Source organism: Falco peregrinus, chromosome 7 (genome assembly GCF_023634155.1).
Source record: "Falco peregrinus isolate bFalPer1 chromosome 7, bFalPer1.pri, whole genome shotgun sequence".
In the NCBI taxonomy this organism is placed as follows: Eukaryota; Metazoa; Chordata; class Aves; order Falconiformes; family Falconidae; genus Falco; species Falco peregrinus.
This window is the reverse complement of record NC_073727.1, coordinates 9,266,698-9,282,983: the sequence shown is the minus strand read 5'-3', so window position 1 is coordinate 9,282,983 and position 16,286 is coordinate 9,266,698. Positions and strand designations below refer to the sequence as shown.

Below are 16,286 nucleotides of genomic sequence, written 5' to 3'. Positions count from 1 at the left end.
TTTGGCATCGTGTCTAAAGTACCCACTAAGAGCAAATAAATAAGAGGGGAAGATCAATGATCAGAGGGAAGAAGAGCTCATTAATGGGCAGAAGACTAATTCTGCTTCTGGAGCTTTAAAACTGGTCAGTGAAGTCCATATTTTCTATAGTACTCAGATGCAGACAAGACAGCAGGTAGCAATTCTGAAGGTGGTATTAATTTTTTTTTACTTAAATATCTGAGAGTTTCATACTCTGTTATTCCTGTTAAGCTGTTTGCCAGCTTCTTCACAAAGTGCAAACGGATTTGGTTGCTTTAGGGAAGCAGACCCTGTATTTCTCCCAGGCTTTTCTGCAGAGGGGCGATTTGTTCCAGCTGCACTGACCCCTCTTGCACTGAACTGGCCCCAGAAGACCCAGTCAACCATCAAGCAAACTACAAGCAAAATGACTCACGTAACATCTCACTTCAGGTAGCTTTTCTCCAGGAGGGATGCAAGTAACAGATAGCATTTTTATTTCATTTGTGAAGTTTAAACAGGACTTGAAATTAGTCAAGCAGTATGGACTCCAACAGAGAAACTATAATCAATAATTACACTTAATTTCATATATATTTAATACATAATAATAATGACTAAGAATATGAAGTTTCCCAGTATACCTATTACTAGGTAGGCAGATACTAAAAAGAATCGTGAACCACTGGAGAAACCCCTAAATCCACCCACAATGCACAAAATAACAAACTTTACGTTTAAAGCACCTATAGTTTAGGGATCTTATCACACATGCACACACAAACAAGATTTTACACTGCTGAGAGACAGCTGGGGAGACGAATGAAGTGTGCCAGATGAAGGCTACGTACGTTCAGTAACCAAACATCATATGATACCTTTTTTCTGCAAATGCTAAGGATTTAACAGGACTCCAATAATCAAACTGACTCTGTAACTAAAGTAATTTAGGCTTCTAAAAATAGGTCTAGATTAATTAGAAGTACCTTCTGGAGTTAAAAAGGCCCAACACAGCATTTAATCTATATATCCAGACACTTAAAGGAAATTCTGCTTTCCTTTGATCTTTTGTTAATTGAAACTGGAATGAAACTACACACTCTTCAGTGACTCAAATCTCCCCTTAAAATTGAAAGATGCAAGTAATAGAAAGATAAATACACACCTTGGGTAGCACACAAAGTTTCACAGTTTAGGGCTTTTGCTTTGTTTTCTCTATGGCAAGCCATAAGAATGTTTGATTTCAATTCTTTAAAACTAGGATTACTAAACTCTTGCTTTCCAATAGAAAGAGAATAGGAAAGAGAAAGACTTGCACTTTTTGGTTAATTTTAAAGCTATTTCAGTGTCTGAATTACTGAACCAAAACTGGATGGACAAATTTCAACTGAAAATATTATAACAAAAGTATACTGCTGGACTTCCATCAGCTCCTGTAATGCAATTGTGAACTATCAGGAATATCTCCTTGTCTTACACATTTTCCTTAATTCACTCTTTCCCTGAATTAAGCCTAACTAAATTAGTTGCTCACCCCCCAAGAACATGAATTTTCAGTAAATGCCTCCACAATACTGAAGAGGAATAGAGGAAGCCAGGTGTTTCCTAAAATAAAACTGGACAAATTTAAAATCTGTATTAATGCTTCCAATGAAGCCTTGCTTTTGGCAATACCCGACAGTAATTTCTCCTGGTATTTCATCTTCCCATTTTTCTCTTGGGAAAGCAGAAAGGTTTTTCTCTACTGTTAGAAGTCTGAAGCAGCAGGAACCCTCTCCTCCCACCTCATATTTAGTATTTGATGCTCCCTTACTTTTCCATGGAGTATGGCAATGTTTTTAACTGAAGTCAAAAAAGCTCAATTTTCTGGGTGCAGAAAGAGAGGTCAAAGAACATATAAATGTAAGGATTTGCTGAGATTGTCAGATGCTTGCTCAACCACTCCAACAGTCTAACAGGCACTAGTCTTCCACCATCTCTCATAAACCACCATTCATCACTTCTGCTTTCCACTGCCCACCTTTCAAATTATCCAGAATGCTCACAAAAGCTCTTAAAATAATTCTCTCAGTGCCTCAGCTCCACATGGCTCAAAAACCCCACACAAAACAGAATCATCACAGGGCAGGATCCAGATGCCTGCAGTGAACTATACAAGCGCAGAAGTGCAGAAGACAACCCTTTCAGCGGTTATCCACTACGTGGCCATTGCAAAATCGCTCTCACAGTAACAGCAGGCAGTGGGGAGTTATTTACAGGGGAGAAGAGAGCTAAGGAAGTCAGAGAAGAAGAAGAATGGAAGCCCTGCTCTTTTGTAATAGACCAAAACCACAAAATATCCGAGCTACAGAACATGAAAGATAATGAAATGTGCAGTGCTGACTAAAAAGCCTAGCGAAACTTAAAAGAAATATCCAGAACAAAGGTACAATAGAACTTACAGGTACCAAAATACAGCACTACCCCAGGACTTCACTACAGCATTACATACCTATTCCTTCTTCAACATACATGAACTAATGAATTAGCATTTAATTTTCTTCTGTCTTGCTCTCATACTCAGCATCAGATTTAAGCTATATCTTCACACAGCTCACAGCACAGTTACCCAAAAGCCACACTAACAAGACTTACACTTCCATTCTAGTAGTTAGTACCAAAAAACCTGACTTGCCAGAAAAATGAGATTTTAATCAGACCCTAGGCTGCAAACAGGAACCATGAAGAGCTACCAGCAAAAAAAAGCTTCAGGACTGCACACAGCATCTTTTTCTCCTTTCCCCTCCCACATTCCAGCATCAATTCTGTACAGAGTGCTTTATCCAGAGGCAAGGCATTCCCATGCACTAACTTCAACAAGTCACTGAAAGACATGTTCAAATGCAACGCTTGAATCTGAACAGAAGAAAATAAAACCTGGATCTAATGCTGCTTTATTAGATCTTCTGAAATGACCATGACAGCTGAAGCAGACATGCTACTGAGTCCAAGCAAAAGCCCCCATCTTCGGAAGAGCAGCTAGGGTGCTGTTACACAAGACAGCTCAGCCCACCTGACAACTCATGACTAGTTTTTTTCCGCTGGATTTTTTTGTTGTTGTTGAATTGCCATGTTGAGGGATCAGGCAGTTGTCACTGTCAAAGGGAAGAAGGCAGGAGGGCAACCTCTCCCTTCAGCAGTAACAAGCTGCTCGATCAGCTTAGCCAGCTCAGACAAATCAGTCCAGGCGACAAAACAGAAGCACTCACCAATCTCTTCTACCTGATCTTGTCCCAGTCTAAAAAACTCCATCTCTAGATTGGTGCTGTCACAGGGGCTGATAGTTCTGATGACACCAGCTCAATTACTTGCTACTGTCTAAAGGCCTATGATTCTCCATCAAGCAATAATTTGCCAAAGCAACTGACATTCTCACAACCATCTCTGGACTGCAAAAGAAAGCGAGAGTCAAAGTAATCCCAGACATATATACATAGAGCCCTCTCCACTGCATATTACAATCCTTTTCCAACATTCTAATCCAATTTTCCAGCAAACATAACAGAAAAGATGACCTTAAAGTTGAATCGACAATATTAAATAGTGACATCTCAGGCAACAGCTACTGCAGTTCTTCACTAAGGAAGCCCATGCAGCCTGACATCTCCTCAAAAAGGAATAAAACAGGTATTAGTGAGGTCTCATTGATGACAGCTGTTCACTCCAAAGAACTTAAATTCACCCCGCAGAGGACATGCAAGCATGTTCTGGACAGCAAGTGTTCCCTAGTGCAACAGAATCCTCTTACAAAATAATCATTTCACCCTACGTTCCCTCTGCCCCCTTCTGCCCGCAAAAGACAGGTATCAAAACCAGTTTTGCTTCAGCATTCATCTATGTGCATCATCTTATTTACACCACCATGACAATGGCAAAATTCTTCCAATATGAAGGGAATTAGATCCCTGTGCAAGCTGCAAGGGTGTATAATTGTGTATTAATACAGACACACCATGGTCTATTAAAGAAATCACTGACAATAACACAGAACTGATAGCTTCCTGAAACGTTTGTTCATATTTCATAATATTTGCTTACGCTCCTTGAGCTTAACTGTAAAAAGAACTACATAAAAGCAGTAACTTACTTTCAGCAAGTGTTAGGAATGCAGTTTCTCTTTTCTAATGTTTACAGATCAAGTGTCTTACTTTCCAACAGATCCTATGTTATTGTTCAAGATGCTTACAATCTCTTTCCTTATTGTCTTACACTGCATGGAAAACTGATGTTGGAAGCACATGAAAAACCTGCCAGGGACTAAGAGAAAGGAAGAAGCAAAAGAAGCCTCTAAGTAGAATCTGAATTTAATGGTTACTAAACAGAAAAAACTTCTTACAATTAATTAAACATTTTTAATGGAAAGCTGTCTTTTGAGTATGGTAGAAAAACTAATAGGGGAAAGACAGAAGGAAAGCAGGAAGGGAGTGACATTAAAAGAGCTCCTCTTAAGAAATCTGCATACAGTCTTACAAACCAAGTGATGACTGACTTCCTGAGGTCTCATTTATTCTTAATCTTTTTTTTTTTCCTGTAGAAGCAAGGCACTGAAAGGTCCTTGCTTTTAGCTTGCAAGATTCTCTATCCAAAGCTCAATGAGGAAGAAAAAAAAAAGAATAAAATAAAATACCCTAGAAGCTGATTTTTTTCTTTTCTATGACAACATATGAAAGTATTCTCAATCTTCACTCTATTTTAAACTTCTACCAGAAACTCAGAGCCCCTAAACCACAGATGTTCTTACATAGCCAAGATACTTTCTTCTTTGCACTTACTGCTGTGAGCCTACAGTTAAAGGCAAAGAGGAGACTCAGTATTTTCTTGACTCCTGATCATGCTGTAGCCCCGTTACGATAAAAAGCTCCACGCAGACATGGTCTCTTGTCCAAGCAAGCAAATTCACATCCTCCCTTCGGGAAGGGCAAGTGTTCCAGACATCTCCTTCCTGCTACCTAGCGTAAGCTTATGATACCCCCGACTAAAACTGATCTCCCTGCTGGTTTTTCTGTCAAAGGTTGTCCCACCACCTCACAGGCAACAGTACAGTTCCGTCAGTGACACTAACTTCAAGTTCCTCTAGATGCTTATATTGAAGTCTTACTGATTCATGTGGCACTACAACTGAAAGGGGGGGGGGGGGGAGGGGGAAGTCTCCCATCCAGATTTTCTTCTCCTGCCAGTTCCCATTTATAACCACATTAGATGCTTTTCAAACTCCTAGGCCACCACATTCAGTCATCTGACCTGCTTTCTGAGTTTCTTCAGTTGCTCTGCTTTCTTTTACACAAGAAGTTTTATTCTCACACCCAGGGATGCACCTGCTTTCCCTGCCTTCTCTCTCACTGTATAGATAAGCAAAAGGCAGCCTCTTTAGTTCATTCAGGGATACCATGTAATGTCCAATTCTTAATTTTATTTTTTTCCCCCCCCTCGGAAGAGTATCTTCACACATTCTGCCCATGCTCAAAGAATACCTAGAGGAGTTCTCTTTGCTCCACTGTCGACCTCTTTTAACAGATTTTTAAAAAATAAATAAGTAAATAGAAAAAAGCTATTTAGGTGCCGAAGCACCGCAGCTGTTGTATTCCACGTCCACAGACGTCACCGCGTTTCCGTGAACAGCCTACATTTGCTTTTCTTCAGCTGTTATCTGCTGCCTTCAACAAACGCCTGGCCGGCAGCGCGGCGCCGTGCGGGGCCCCGCACAGCCCCGCCGCACCCGCACAGGGCACAGGCTGGGGAGCGGCACCGCGGCCCTGCCGCCGCCTCACACCGGCCCCCGGGAGCACCGCGGCCCTCCCGCCGCTCACACCAGGAGCCGGCCCCTGGGCAGCGAGGGGGCCCTCGGCGCGCACCCACCCCTCCCGCCTCCCCGGGCCGGGCCCCGGCGGCCGCGTCTTCCGCCTCCCGGTGCCGCCAGCGGGCATCCCCACACCGCCGAGGCGGCAGGCGACGGCTGACAGACAAACAGGCCGCCCCGGCCCAGGCACCGCGGCTCCCGCCCGCGGCCCGCCCCTTCGCCGAAACCGGCGGCGGGGCCTGCGCCCACCACGCCGCCTGCCTCCCGCCCGGCCCCACAGCACCAGGCGAGCGTGCCCCCAGCCCAGCCGCAGCGGCGCCCAGCCCAGCCCACCCCACCCTTACCCACTCCTCGCCCCGCCGGAACCGGCGCGCCCGACCGCCAGCTCCGCTCTTATCCCGCTGACAGGGTCCCGGCAGCCCATGGCGGGAGGGTCCCGCCCGGCGCGGCCCAGCCCAGCCCCGCCCCGCCGCGCTGCCCGCCCCCGTCGCCCGGGCAACGCGGCGCCCGCCCCGCCCCGCCCCGCCCCTCGCCCCACCTGTCTCCGCCGCTCCCGCCGCTCCGCCACCACCGGCCGCGCGGGCGGGCAGCGGGCGGCGTCACGCGCGGGCGGTGTCACGCGCGCACCCCCAGCCAATCGGCGCCGCCGCCTGGCCCAGCGCGGGGCGGGGAGAAGGGAATCCCTCCGGGCAGGGGCGCGCGCCTCCGGCAGTAGCGCGTCACCCGCCCCTCGGGCGCGCGGGGCCCCGCCCGCTGCCGCCACGCTCCGCCCCCAACGGCGGGGAGGGGCGGGGGGCGCCGGCGGAGGCGCCGCGGGGAGCGGGGACCGGCGGTGCCTGGGGCCGGCGGCTCCGCTCGCTCCCGGCGCCGGGGCGGGAAAGCGCGTGCGCCCGCGGGTGCCACACGGCCGGGCAGCCTGCCTGCCTGCTCCTGCCTGCCCGCCCGCCCTCTGCCCGCCCTCTGCCCGCCTGCCTCCGGCCCTCCTGCCTGCGGCCCTCCTCCCGCCTGCCCTCTGCCTGCCTGCTCTCCTCCCGCCTGCCCTCTGCCTGCCTGCTCTCCTCCCGCCTGCCTGCCTACCTGTCCTCCCGCCTGCCCTCCTGCCTGCCCTCCTTCTGCCTGCCCTCCCCCTGGCCATCCACCTGCCCCGAAGCCCACCGGGCCGGTGCCCCTCACCTAACGGGCCGGTGCCCCTCACCTAACGGCTGGGCCGCCTCAGCCCACCACCCCTGGTTTTTACGTCAACACTTACAAGCACCCTCACTCTCCCTGACATAGGTGTGCCCGGCGTGCACGTTGGCATCGCTGCCAGCGGCTGCAGGCCCCTGCCCGCTGCGAGCCGCTCCCCAGGCCGGGCTGCAGGGCCGTATGCCTCAGGATGAAGGGCTGCGGAGGGGAAGGGCTGTGCCAGCAGCGGGAAGGGTTCACGCTCTGATATTTGCTCCAAGTAAATTCTTGGAGCGAGCTTTGCGGCTGCAGAGCTGGGCTCTGGCGCTTGGCTGAGATGCCTGGCAGCGCGGATTGCCCGGCATGCTGCTGGGTCGGCTCCCGTCAGGGCCGCTTCATGTGTGCGAATAAATCAGTAACGTGCCCTGACTCCATGTCCCTGCTCTCGCCCTCGCCAGGAATTCCCCTGGCACGGCCAGGGCACCGACTCATTTCTTGACAGGGGCACCAGTATGTCACAGGCGATGTTTATGCGTGCGTGCCTCACGCACACGCCCCTAGGTTTGGCATAACCTCCCCAGTTTTTGAAACCAGGAGGCGGCACACAGGGTGCAGGAGTGCCCCGGCCTCCAGGCATCCCTGCGGCGGCCTCAGGCCTCCCCGGCCCCGCTGCCCTGGCTGGTGAAGGCTCGCCGCAGCTCTGCGACCGCCTTTCAGTCACCGTCCCAGGGCCTGCTGCCTACCTCCCTGGCGTTTTGGGTTTGTAACACTTAAGCCAGGCTGCCTGCAAGGATTACACGGATGGACAGAGCCAGATCTTGGGAATGCTTTGGATAGTGGGATCCCAGGACCCACCTGCCAAATTAAGTTTAGATACACATGAGGTAACAGCGGTTAAGTCTTTGGCAAATAGGAACTTCAATCCGCCTGTATACCCTGTTTCTCTGACTCTTTCCCTGTTTACGGCCACGTTTCTTATTTTTTTTACCCAGCACCTGTTACTCATGCTGGTCCCCACCGGGTACGGGGCTAAATGCACCTCTGATCCAAGCCAAGCGAGCAACTCCCCTCTGCAAGGGCCAGCCGCGCAGGCCCCGAGACAGCACCTTTCTCTGGACGCTAGGCACCTGGACAATACTTCTGCACTTGAAAATGTCATAAATCCCTGGAAAAAAAAGAGTCCTAGGTGATGACACCAGTATTACACTAAAAGCAGGAAGGGCAAGGAGCCCGACGCGCTGCTCTGCTGCCGAGCGAGGGTACATGGCACAGCCCCAGTGGCGCCCCATGTCCCCAGTTAGATGCCCACCCTTGGGATGGCCGGTTCTCAGCCCAGAGAGACAAGTGGCACCCTTCAAGGGCAGTCAGCTCTCTTCAGTGGCCACAGAGAACTTAAGGACTTTGGGAAAATGGGTTCACTCAACACCCTGGAGTTTAGATGCCACTTAGCTGCTAATTCAGGCAGACTAAATCCTACTTTAAAGTCAGTTTATTTTAAACTCCTGGAGAACATGGTAGGATTTGATCTAGCCTATCCCAGCTGGCACTTCAGCTACTGGGGAGGAAAGTGAGCCAAAATTCCCAACCCTGGGCTCGGGGAGTCCTTGCCCTGAAGCAAACACCAAGGCTCACATGAAGCCACCTTGTTCTCAGCAGCCAAGAAAAGAAGTCTCTTCTCCCTCCAAACCAAGGCTTCCTATTTTTCAAAAAGAAGAGACAGCTCTGTTTTGTCTTTCCTCTAGATCTTCCAGCTGCATAAGGGTTACTACAGGGATGTGTGTCCCTCCTTGGGGCTGACAGTGGCAGGAGGACAAAGGTTTCTACTGGCCTCTCCCATGAAACTCCTGCCTGCCAGTAACTCCAAGGCTTTTTGCTGGTACCTCAGCCCAGTTTTCCTCAGCAGAAGACGCGGGCAGAGCCAACGCGGTGCTTGACATTTACGCATTGTCTATGGTTTTCTCAAGCAGACCATACATCGCCTTGTGCGGTTGCATGGCATAACTGAAACAGCAGCAATAAAAATGAAGTCAATGGCCAACAGTACATCAACTCACCCTTGGAATATTAGCTTTTAAAGTGCAAAGAACAGGAGCATTTCAGATTGATAGCATAAATTTTACTGAAATTAAGTGTTTTCAGGTGAGAATTGGCCACCACATGCAAACATCTGAGTGAATTTTTGCAAGTTATCTATTAAAATCTTTGGAAGGGAAGCTAGCCATAGCTTAAATTGAAATGCACTGAAGCAGTTGTCAGTGTATGCTAAAATAACTTTATAAACTGTTTGGACTAAAAAAATTGCTGAGAAAGATAAGTAGGTGCAATTAAAGATTATATCAGACCAGTAATGTTCTTCTCACTTGAATGCTTCAAAGTGCAACCTATCTTTCAGTTTATGTGGATTTTCTTTAATTATAGCAATTAAAGCTCCTGCTACAGGTGTGAAAGCATGCCTGTTGTTCAGTTTTAATCTGAGGGTTTCAGTTTTCCAGTTTTTCACTGATAACTCCCTTTATTCTACAAACAGTATCTGAATCTCACTTGAAATCTATAAATTTTTTTGGCAGAATTGTTCCTGAATTGGTTCTATAATTCTCCTGGATACGTGCAGAAGGTAGTAAGATGGAAAACAAGTGAGAAACAAAGATATGAGTGCTATTTCCCTACTGTTCTCCTGGACAATAGAATAAGCCCACAGCCCTGAGACCTGCACAGTCACACTGGTATTTAACTTCTTCAATATGTGGTGCTAATGCTCACGGACAGTGGGTTTAGGTCAATGGTTCCAAAATTTTAGGGGTCAGTGAGCCACTGTCCATTCCCAGAACTTCTTAAGTGCCCACGGCACCTTTTTCATAAGGCTGCATCTACTCTCATTCTCAAAGTTTCAGCTGTGAGCACCACAAAGATAATGTGAGGCGGAGATTTTTTGGGCCGTTTCTACAGTCTGATTCTCCCTTGCTCCTTTCCAATGAGTATTTACCTGTCTAGGAAAATTTACCTATGTTTTAATGGTATAATAAAGTCAATAATAAAACCCGTGGAGTAATACATATAGCATGTGAGCTATCTTGAATCCACAATCTTAAATCAGAGAGGTTTGTGGAAAGGGCATCTTTTGTCAGCTGAGATGAACAGTCTTTCAGCAGGGAATGAATAATGGTCTGTTTTCCCAAGGAAATATATTACTCCGTTTTTTTCCTATGCTACTGTAAAAAAATCTGAAAGGGTGAATGAAATAGTGAAATAATTTTGCACTTAGGGAATCAGCAAATGGTCTGAGGGATTTATTAAGAAAATGTACTAGTTTAGATGTGGGTCTGCCTATATCATGAGGAGAAACAGTGTGAGTAGATGCACTTCCAGATCAATGTTGGAGGAGATAGCTGTTGGATAAATTCAAGGACAAACAAATCCAGGCTGGTCACATTTCATATCTGCATTCTTCATGTTTGACTTGTTGACTGCAGTGGTATAGAAAGACCAGAGAGAAAAGGAAAGTGTCGTTCAGGGGGTAGAAATCAAAGGTGGAATTAAATGGAGCCATTCCAAAAGGAGCTTACAGCACAGGAGTTGACGGAAGCCTTCCCTAGCTGTTTGTAACCCTTGTTTAGGCTTGCCTCCTGCAAGCACAACTTGATTCCCAGTAATGCTTGAGTTTTCATTGCGGTAATTCCTGGTCATAAGGATGTGTTTACTGGTGGTTCTAGTTCGCATTTCCAGAATGGAAGAGCAGGTAGCCACATAGCTTGGCTGTAACACTGTATGACCCTGGAATTTGTCCAATGTCTAATCTACGTGAAAGAATTAAAAAAATACTTTCATTGTCAGATTTGAATCAGTGAGTTTGAATCAGACAAGACCAGCCTTGGTTTTCCCATTTAGAAGGAACTAATCCAGTTTAAAGTTTACTCAAAAACAGTTGAGGTAAAATCACTAGCTGCAATGTGCGCTGAGGGAGAAATAAATTGCCTTTACTGCAGTGAGTTTGGATGATGTAATAAAACTTGATTGAAATAAATTTCCATAGAAATGATGGAAGCTAGAATAATTCCCTCTACAAAGAAAGGAAAAGCCTAATGAGAAATGCAAATGGTATGAAAAGCTATATACAGGACTCTGAACTTTAATTTGCACCTTCTCACAGCTCTCCAATGTATGAACTAGACCAGACCATAGCCTCTTCCAGTTACACGCCATCGTGTGCCTGTACCAGCGTCTAAAGGCTTGTCCCTGTTTGACAATAAACGATCAGGCAGAGGATGTGTTCTTGAACTGAGTTCAAAAGGTGAAACTGAGGTGAAATCTCCATAAAATGCATGTCAGGCTGCAGTTTTCATGTGCCCTTATGTGGTCCACCATTATTTTTAGCTGGATCCGCAGCCCATGCGAAAATACTGGACTAGCTGATTATCTTCCTAATCCACTGCAAAATGCATAGCTGCAGTTCACAGTAACAAATACCTTATATTTATTTTTTCCCAAGAAACACTACAAAATTAGCTAACTCATAGAAGGAAGTAGTATTATTTTTAAAATCTCCTGTTAGTACCGTTTCATAGGAAAAGTCCTAGTAGATTTTCATTTTCACCACTTATACACCATTTCTGAATTTTTGCCTTGGTCTTCTTAAAACATTGAATTAATACTGGACTGCAACATTTAGGATGGGTGGATATTTTCTAAAGAGAAAGCAAAACCAAAGTTAGGTAATTCACAAAAGCATGAGGAGGCCCCTGAAAATGACCTTGTTGCCATAGGTACATTTTTGTCAGGACTTGCTGATCTGTTCATATCATAATAAAGGTAATCCCCTAGAATTTGTCAGGATAACAATCTGTCTTTCAAAGGAGCATATAATCAGAGTGGTAGATCTGGGAAGCGCAGATCCAAACACCGTTGCCTGTATAGCAGAGGCAATGAGAGTTGATATTTCTCTGGGTAAAGCTTAGGCAAGCTCTCATGCTGAATTCTTTCACCCTCTTCTTCCCACTCCTGGCATCTCTCTCCTTTTTCCTTTCAGAAGAAAAAAGAAATGACTCATTTTGCCTGGACACAGTTGAAACAGTCTGATACTGCTCATTATTCTTATGACAGCTAACCATTCTTCATGGCTGTTCGGTTTGATGGGGGGGGGGTGTAGGGGTGTGTGTGTGTGTACTTCTTGGTTTTGTTTCAATGCAGATACCTCCATGGCTTTTTTTCACTGTTTCAGTTCTCTGATGAATTCCAATTGTGTCTTAAAAATGGCCAGACTGGGTCAGACTGAAGAGCCGCTCAGCCCAGCATCAGTCACAGCTGCCTGCAGAAAGCTGCACTGACAGGACAAGCGTATGGGGACGTGGTACCCGGTCCAGCTCGCAGCAGCCTGCGGCTCAATAATGTGCTGGGACAGACGTGGCGTCCTCATGGTTTATGGACCTTGATTAATTTTTCTTCCATTGATTTGTCCAGTAGCTGTGTGAGCCCATGTAACGCTTGGGCACCAAGCAAGCTCTGCAGCGTTCCAAAGCTCAGTTACACGGCTGGCTAAAAAGCACTTATTATTTGTTTTGGACTTTTTACCTGCCCTTTTCTCTTGACTTCCTCTAGTTCTTCTGCTTTGCGAAAGAGGAAATAATCACTCTCTAGTCCCTGTCTCTGTGCTGCTCATGGTTTTAAGACTTATTGTCAAATCTCCCCTCTGCTCCTTTTGTTTCGTGCTGGCGTCCCAAACTATTTAATCACTCGCTGTGTAGTATTTGCTTCAGCTTTCTTGCCCTTCTTTGAACCTTTTCTTGTTCTTTTTAGCGTGACAGAACTGGAGCTGCAGACAATATTCAAGATGTGAGTCCACCGTACATTTCCTGCATACTATGCTTATGTTTTCCTCTCTGTTCTTTCCTTTAAAAATCCTAATGTTGTAGACCCTTTCCTCCTCCACCACTGAGCGCTGGGCTGACAATTCATAAAACTGTGTGTCGTAACTCAGGACTCTCTTCCACCCAAGCAATAAGGCTCATCTCTTCAGCACTCCTCTCTCTGCAGGCTGAGTTAGGGTTGTTTTGATTGGGGTGCCTCCCTTTGCTGTTATCACCACTGATTATTTTTTTCTGCCGTTTTAACCCAATAACTCATAGCTTGAAATCCTTTTCTCAGCTGACTTTCATTTTTGCTACCTAGAGTTACTCACCACCAGGAAACTCTTTCACCTCAAACTATGCTTCATTTTCCAGGTAACTTCTATGTCAAACAACACAAGCCCAAGGGCAGATTTCTGAGTCTTCATTGGTGACTCCACTCTCCTCCCTCCTCCCAAAATTCTCCAGTAGAGCTGTGAGATATTTTTTTCTACAAAAGCTACACTGATTTTTCCGCATTATATCACATATGTTCATGCACCTGATAATTATGTTACGTATTATAGTCTCTACCAATTTGTTCAATATTTCTGCAACTCTTTATGGTCACTTCAGGTCAGATATCAAAATATAAACGTAAAGCATTTCTTGTGATAATTGTGATAATCTGTCTTTCTTTTTGTTTTGTTTTTTTTCTTAAAGCTGGGCCTTTCTAAACTTCATGAGTTTCATTACAGTCAATGTAGCATTAGAAAGATTCAGTAGAAAAACTCTGTCTTTCACAAAAAAAAGGATGTCACTCTGTATTGATTAGTTTTTGTTGGTTTTTTTTAAAGGAAAATACATAAGCCAGATCAACAACACAAAGTTGTTAATCACAACACTATGACTAAATTATGAGATAATAATTTTCTGGCAAACTGACCATGATTTTTGCAAATATATTAACTCTACTTAACAATAAACAAACCAACCTGTCCAAAACATTTCTGCTCCTGCATGAGACTCATACTGCATTTCTCCCTGTGATTTCTGATTAGCAATCTAATTTGTTGTTTCCAGTCTAGCCATGAATTTCTTAGTGAATTATCTTTGCTGGAAAAGGAAAGGTAATTCAGCAAAGGTAAATGTTCACTGTTTGCAGACACTTTTTTTCTGATTAGAGCGTTGGATGTCTCCACCTTCAGAAGCAGTAACCCACCTCCATGCATGCAATGCTAAGGAGCATTCGGGGTGCTCCTTAGCTGCGGGTGAAGCAAGCACAGAGCAGTCACGGAGCTGCTCTCCAATGCTGTCCTGGTGCTGGGGGGCTCGTGGCTGCCTGTCCCCCTGTGCAGGAGGTACTGGCGTGGTGTCAGGGAAGGTGAGAGGCCGGTTCAGTGCCTGTCCCCCACCTGTCCCGGTGTTCATGGGAGCTTTTGTCGGCTTTGCAAATGGGACATTTTCTTAGGGATGCTCTAATGGGGACAAACTGCTCCCCCCAGCCCAGCAACTCCAGAGAATGGACATTTAGAGGCATTTGGTTCCCTCTTGGTACGTACACCAGCTTCGGCTCTGGCACAGCCGGGGGTTCTGACAGGGAGAATGATGATGCTGAGCAAGCAAAAGGGTAGAAGGGAGCCGGTGTGGTGTGGATGGTGCACAGGGTTTGCATCGCCTGCTTTGGAATAAACCCAGCACATGAAGTAGTCACTGTAACAACACTCAGCCTTTGTGCTTTTCTGCTTTTCTTTAGGTGGTGCTGCCTCCAGATTAGCATTTTTGGACGGGCACTAGCTCGGAAGAAACAAGAGGGCACAAAGCATGCTCTATTTCAGATGCTGTCATTTCCCCACGACCAGCAGCGGTCTGAACCTTTCTGACAGCGTTATGTCAGTTCCCCTCCATGCTCATCTTACTATGTTTTCTGTTCTTTCTCCAAGTATCTTGAGCATTGCTCCAAGCCACCATTTGATGCTATAATGCAGCATTCAGAAAGAGAAAAAGAGCATTGATTCAAGGCAAGGGAATGAGGCAATTTCGGAGTTTTATGTAACTCGGTGGAGCTCTGTAGTTATTTAGTTGCATTAAATAATTCAGTGAGGAGACTGTCTGAAATGCAACAGCCTCTTTGTTTCCTCTGAAAGGTGATGCATGCTCCTAGGGCTTCAGACATCTATCTAGCAACCAGCACAGACTTTTTTAGAAACACAAGCATTTATATATCCAGAGACTGGCTCCCAGCACCCCTCCAGGCCCTCTGCCAAATCTTCTCATTTTTGCATTATAAGGCCAAATCCTGTGCACAGTTTTGTCAGCGTTACTCTCCTGCTTTCAGCAGTCACCCCAGAGTCACACTGCTGCAAACGGGTTTGCTATAATCTTCAGTGTTTCCCCAGCCCAGCCCACACCATCCCAAACCTTCTTCCCCACCTGGCCCATGGCTCTTCCCTGTCTGCTGACCTGACTCACAGAATCCAAATCACAAATATCAGCCCCCAGTTCCGATCAGTCCCCAGACAAGCACCAAAGCACGTGTGACAGCTGCTACTCACCCCTGAGCCCTCATGCCAGCCTCGCCAGAATCCCTGCCAACCTGCACCCCAGGCAAGTCCCCCAGCCACCTCTGCTCGGGCTGATTTTCCTGCACCTCCTCCCTCAAGAAACCTGACTGCCATCGCTCCACGTCGAGGGGAATAACCCTCCTTGGGGACCTTTCTTTCTCTCATCAACCTTCCCCATTTCCCCATGCAGCTTACCCTTCCCTTGGAAATTCAGCATCATCCTAAAGAATAAAAACTGTTTAAAAACCTGTAGAGCATACCTGGTTTCCTCAGAGAGTTGCAACTAAAAGGCAAGGGGACAGTGACACAGAATTACATGGGCATCCTCCTTCTGGGGACTCCTCTGCTAGCATTTGACACGCACCCAGTCAGAGGGATGATGCTGCGTCTGCACAAACTGCTGCAGTGAAGCCTCGGAGTTTCTGTCAGGCTGCTGGATGAAATCACAGCTTCTTTGCTGATATGCTCTGGCTCCTTTTCAGCTTCACACAAGCAGCCTGTCCTGCAGAGATTTGGAATTTGGAGGTTGCTTTGGTTTGTTTTGCTTTGAGTTGGTTGCGCTGCTGTGTCTGCAGTGCTGCTGGAGGGGAAAAAAAAAAAAGGAAAAAAGAAAAAAAAGAAAAGAAGGGAAAGAAAGAAAGAAAGAAAGGCAAAAAGGATTCCTGCAGGCTTTTTCTGTCAATGGTGCAGGAGGGTGAGTAAACAATGCAGGCAGCTAAAAAGATTGTGCTAAGTGGTGCAAGAGGCTAAAAGCTTTCCAATATGCCATTCCATTGTGTTTGCTTGAGTATTGTGTATAGGCACAGAAAAAGGGAACAGTTCAGTCTTAAGGCCACATTCATGAACTGAGAGGACCGTGAACTCAAAACTCTGTCCTGTTCTGCCAAAAAAACCTTCAATGAG

General features: G+C 46.4%; 1 protein-coding gene across 3 annotated transcripts in view; it reads right to left on the bottom strand.

Annotated features, from left to right (window-relative positions):
* The window catches only part of LYST (lysosomal trafficking regulator), a 96,798-nt gene extending 80,826 nt beyond the window's left edge, over positions 1–15,972 (bottom strand). For 2 of the 3 annotated variants that reach the window (XM_055809899.1, XM_055809900.1), the window contains exon 1: positions 6,181–6,301. The gene's annotated coding sequence lies outside the window, so the exon portion shown is untranslated. Of the gene's footprint in view, positions 1–6,180; positions 6,302–15,643 lie in introns of those variants that run through there. The other variant, XM_005239146.4, reaches the window with a different exon arrangement.
* Between the last annotated feature and the right edge of the window lie 314 nt (positions 15,973–16,286).